Genomic DNA, 6,441 nt, shown 5'->3' with positions numbered 1-6,441 from the left:
ACACACACACACACACACATCAAGATTTCGACTATAAATAGAAAAAAAAAGGTACTCTGAAGATAATTTGGAATACGATTGAAATGTTTATTGGATAGGAATGGTTCCATATTTGCAGTTATTCAACTTTTTACAGTATAGTAAGTGAGATTACATTATGAGAAGAAGAATGTTAGGAGAGAAAATACTTTTCCATTTTATATAGTTAAAATAATCAAAATAAATCAATTCACTTGTATGAATAAAATACAGAAATATATCCATGTGTGCCTTGAATTTTTATTAAATTAAGTTTGAAATATTGACAAATAGCAGAATAGGTATACCCTTGACAAAATAGTTTTGCTATATACTTTTAAGAGCAGGAATGACAGTAAATAAAATTATAACTAATTATAAAATAAAAGATGATTAGGCTTATGTCGACAGTATTTCGTAGTGTAATTTAATTAAAGCATAATCTAACTAGTAGCTAATATTGTCAGAGTCGATATATATAATTGTACCTTTTGATACATTAAAAATAATGTTAGAATAAATTAGACAGGATTTTCATAAAAAATGGTTTCATTGATTAATTTATTTCAGTATTTAAAAATTACTTAAATACTTATTAATATATATGTATACAGAATTAACGAAGGGAGCCTTGAACTATCTTTCATCGATTTCCACGAAACTTGGCGAGTTTTGAAGTGTTCCTTCCTAATATAATATTACCCCATTTTGATCGCAAATAGCAAATTATTTTTAAGATGTTAAATGTTTCTTTATGTTTTTATTTTTCAAGGATTATTTTTTTATATTTGAATAAGTAAAAATATTTTATATTGTTTTATTATTTATTATCACATATATGTTACGCAAATTCATTCTCTATACTTTTAACATTTTGCAAATGTTGGAAATATTAAATTCACAACATAAGAAAAGTGTGATTTAACAGATTAATTTTTTGCTGTTACTTTATATAATATCTTTACATATTGTGGGATAAAATTGTTTGTAAAATAACCTAGTACAGGTAAATAAATATTAATTAGCGGGTAAGCATTTACATACAGCGCGGTATTTGGAGCGCAATACATAAAAATATATTCACAATAATTTTACATTACTTGTCGATGCAATATTCTTGGACGTTTCGATTTATTTTAAACCATCATCAACAATGTCATATGAAGAAAAATGTTTCAGACAAAAGTTGTATGGTTTAGATGGGGCCACATTTCGGTCATGTTGTTTTTCTTCTAGGTGGAGGCGCCAAAAAGATATAAAGGTTATCTTCATTTTTAAAAATGGAATTGTATAATTTTTTTACACAATATAATTCTTTTAAGGTTCCCGAGTGGTCGCCGCGGCCGTGTTGGAATCGTGAAGCGAGGAATGACACGTTAATTTATGTTGCATGCCATTTGTGAATAAAGGCAATTTGGAAATCTAAATGATGAGATTGCTTTAAAACACTTTAAACATGGATGAAAACTGTCCTTTCCTCCCTTGATAGTCAGTAAATGATATTAAGTGTTGCTCATGAGCGGCAGCACAACTTCGTCGTGTGCTCTATGACTTTTTCTTACTTAAAGAAATTTCTGTACAACATAAGCATAAAGTCTCGAGCTTTCACAAATATCAGAGTTTTTCGCTAAACAAGTTGGGTGACAGGCACGAAAGAGCGTGCCTCTCTTTCGTTAATTTTTGCCTATTTTAAATTAATTGCTCATAATTTCAATTCACGATAGCAACAGGGGTGGGTCGTTAAAAGTGGGGAAATTATCGGAGGACGAGAAAGATATGTTGCAAGAATCACACATAAATTTATAATAAAATAGATAACTGTATTTCATATGCCTTTCTACAATTAATGTTCGGAGCTTCGCTCTGTAGGCGTAGGCTGGATTCGATAGGATCTACATCCGCGGGCGACAATGATACTTTGATGTTAACACCGGGTCGACAGCCGTATTAATCTCATTAAATCTTTACTATTAAAGTGAGCACCTTCTAAGGTGATTATATATATTGTACGACAATCAAATGCTAACGAAATCTGTCGACGACATACAAAAGCCTGTATTCCTAATAAGATACATTACTCGAGAGGGTAACTTTGACGCGAATCTGAACGATAATTCGAGCACACGATACATTCGGCATGACACAAAAGGCACAAAACTAAACGAAAAATGATTCGACTGTGGCAAGAGAGGCGGCAGCTAGTATTTTTTTTCAATGACAAGGCTATCGGGCAAATGGCACGTGGCTCGTAATATTACGGATTCTAACGACAGCCATTAAACCGGCCTCTTGCAATCACACGCGCAATTTTCACGCGCGATCCATCCAACGCTACGAACCTGATGATCGACAGCTTTACAATTGATGACAGCATTCGTCTCATCCAATTCTCATCTTCTCTGGTCCTTATCGCGACAGCCTGGTATTCTGGACGTTAGAGATCACTCCTGTAATTCTTTCGACAGCGGGAAAATGGCTGTCCTCTTACAATGGTTCTAATTTAACTATATATGAGCAATCGATTGCGTTTACAAGCAAAGGTAAATAGATTAAGAAACTGGCTAAAATTATAATCATTACACATAAAATGTAGTAAGAAATACACAGCAGTATTGTCTACAAGTTTGAGAAAGTATTCCTTGCAGCCTCGTCGTATTCCAGCGATACGTGGTTTTGCTGAAGTCGTATGTTGTGCATCTTTTTTTTTTTAGTGTTTCCATAATACGATTTTAAATTAAAAATTAGGGTGCAATGTAAACCGTCTATAAAACAAACCTTGAGCTATAATTTAATGTTTATAATGTTAAAAATTTTTAAAATTTTTTACCGTTCTTTAAATTTATTAGGGTATATTTCGGATTCCAAATTTGTCTTCTATTGAAGAAATGCATAAGAATTATGAAATCAAACGCAAAATTAAGAGTTAAGATTCATTTTTTAAAAACATGTTTAAATAAAAAACTTATTCCTATACATTTGAAAAAAATCTTGCAACATGAAATCAACACACATCATAGTTCTTCCATACAAAAAAATAAATCGAATCAAATACTATTTTATCCAAAAATTGTTACGTATAGAACTGAACGACATATATAGATAATTATCACAGTTACAATACGAATTTTTTACTAATTATAGATCTATTAATGTTTCTCTTCCTTTTGGTATTAGTTGTACATTTTTCCGTTGTCAAGAAATTAATTCCAACAAAAATTGGGATAATGAAAATTATAACATTAATAAGGAAATAGATAATCTAAGATCGGCTAAATTATGTACTCGAAATGAGAATATTAGAAATATTAATTATAACATCGCCTTTACAAAATCGCTTAATAGTAATTGTCATAATGAATTTGTTCTGATTAAAATTAATAAAATTTTGACACAGGACGTTAGGGCGAATAATTCTATTGTTATACACACATAATGTCACATAAATGTCAGTCCGAAAAAATTTGTTTTTGATTATAAATTAAATAACATAAACAATAACTGGTTGATCAATCTTAGCAATATTGATATTCCTGTAAACTCTAAATTCATATTACAACTAGGTCACGATTTAATCTACCGAATAATGTTATAAATAAAGAAAAAATAACAATAGAATATTTCAAACATATTGAAAACAATTCATTTAAATTAGACGAAGGAACACGGAATTCAATTAGGAAAGATGCTATATCTATTCTTAAAAATATCTATTATTAAAAATATACATTTTAGTTTTCCGAATATTTGATTCTAATATTTGATAAAAAAAGGGCTCAACGAACTGAATAAATTCGTTACTGATTATCCTGATGTGTTCATTACTAGAGCGGATAACAGCAACACTGTTGTAATTTTAAATTTAAAGGATTACAATGATAAAATGTACGAAATTTTAGCTGATAATAATACTTACATAACTGTTAAAAAAGATCCCACTAATAAATTGACAACGGAAATACGTACACTTTTGATACGTTTTGGAGAACTAAATGTTATATTGATCAATCCACGTATAAAAAATTGTATATATCAGATGGAGATTTGCTCTTACGGGCTCCTTAAAGTTCATAAAGATGGTTATCCTTTGAGAATGTCAGTTGCATTAATAGTCCCTTCTTCAATTTTATAGCTACTTTTTTAAATACATCATCGATAAAAGCATTAATAAAGAATTTGGTTATATTAAAAACAGTTTTGGTCTAATAGCAATCTCAATTATCCTAAACTCTATTTTTTAAATTTAATGACGAAATATTCGAACAAATTTTCGGACTTCCCATGGGATCTCCACTCTCTCCGATTCTAGCTGACGTTGTAATAGAGATTTGAAACTTAACATATTTAAAACACTAACCACACATATTCCATTTTATTATCGCTATGTTGATGACATTATATGGCAGCTCCAAAAGATCATATCAATACAATCTTGTGTTCCTTTAATTTTTACCATGAAAGAATTAAATTTACGGTCGAATATGGCGATGATAGAGGAATACATTTTCTCGACGTAAGACTGTTAATAGAGGATGAAGTAACTATCTTTGATAATTATAAGAAACCTACTAATTCGGGATATTTGAATTTTTTATCAAATCATCCTTTAGTACACAAAAAAAGTGTTGTAATCGGGCAGTTAGACAGAATCTTATTCCTTTCTCATCCTAAATTTCATGAGAATAATATTACTTTCTTAATTAATAATCTTCTAAGAAATGGATACCCATTGGAATTTTTATTCGCAACTACTAATAACAGGATTAAAGCGTTGTCGTTTAAAAATAATTTCGAAAATATCAAGGAACATAAAGATAGTGTCAGCACGGAATCCACTGAAATTTCGAAAAAATATTTCACTATTCCTTATTTCAATAATATTTCTGAAACATTAAATTCCGTCACAAAAAAATTTGACTTTAATATCACTCCCAAACTAATCAATTGTATGAATATCTTTATTAAAATAGGCAAAGATAAAATTAAAAAAGAAGCTTATTCAATGTAGTGTATAAAATTAATTGTCTTGATTGTAATTATTCATATATAGGACAGACAAAAAGAAAATTGAAGACACATTTAAAAGAACATATAAACAATTTCAAAAAATCAACGAATACTATGTCTGTTATCTCGCTACACAAACTAGATCACGATCATACGATTGATTGGAGAATAACATATTATTATTCTGGACTCCGAATAATCTTATTATAAAAGGATAGTCTCCGAGATGATACATATCAAAAGACATGAAATAGGTTTAAATAAACAGAGTGACACAGAATGCTATCCGGAAATCTATCTACTAATTTTTGGAAAAAGTCACGCTACTCACCAATAAAATATTCCTCTTACTTTCTTTTCCTCTCTTTTCCTTTCAATATTTATAAAGACTGTCGCCTGCTTCGTGCCTTCACATTTTTGTCAGCAATAGTTCTTACAAGAAATTCCAATTTTTGTCGTTTAATTTTTGTTGTCTATTAACTCCGAATTGCACTTGCGAGATTTTGTATAAAAAAATGATAAGCAAATTTTACTATGTAACTATATTATTTCTCATGAATAAGAATATATTGTAAAGTAATAGTGTTGAAAAATCATTTTCTTTTTTAATTTTAATTAGAATCTAGAAATTCCGTATTTGCCACACGAAGTCGCACTTTACTTCTTGTAATAAGAAATCCTACGTGTGATAGAAAATAATTCATTAGCGATTAAGTAATATTCAACTTCAAGTTCTGTCAAATTACTCTATTATCTCGTACCATAAGCAAATTGAAAATTGTTTTACAATCTTTTCTGATTAGCGTTTATTGTTTAATTTTATATTTTTATTTTTAACATCTTAATTTTTGTATGTACTGATGATGGTCAAATCTTGACCGAAACGTCTACGTTATTATATTGTAATTTTAAATATGTGACTTTCGTTTAAGACGCTAGTGGCTGTATGCTCCCTTTTATTTATATTACGGTTTATAATGTTGCTTTATAGTGTCAAACAGCTTTATTGGAATTAAAGATAATTGTGCATATAGAAAAACTCTTAAAAAAACTCACGTAATATATTTGCAACAGTATAAAATAAATATATATATAATTCAATAAAAATGCTTTATAACGAAGTGAAAAGATTCTGGAAAATCTTATATACATTTACTTGTAGGTACTTCCCAGTAAAAAACTTTTTATGCATAAATATGTACAAATATGTATAAACGTACATAATATATATAAACATATATAAATATTCATAAAAATGTATAATCGTATATGAAATATGTCCATACATCTCTCTTATCCTATTGTAAAATTATTTTTTAGTAAAATATATATAACAATAGTGGTAATTTACAAGATGACTTAAAAAGATTTGTATTAAGTATCTGCTATAGTACAGTTCTGCGCATTGGCAAGTTTCCT

The sequence above is a fragment of the Trachymyrmex septentrionalis genome, unplaced genomic scaffold (genome assembly GCF_001594115.1).
Source record: "Trachymyrmex septentrionalis isolate Tsep2-gDNA-1 unplaced genomic scaffold, Tsep1.0 scaffold22, whole genome shotgun sequence".
Taxonomy (NCBI): domain Eukaryota; kingdom Metazoa; phylum Arthropoda; class Insecta; order Hymenoptera; family Formicidae; genus Trachymyrmex; species Trachymyrmex septentrionalis.
This window is presented reverse-complemented; position numbering follows the sequence as displayed.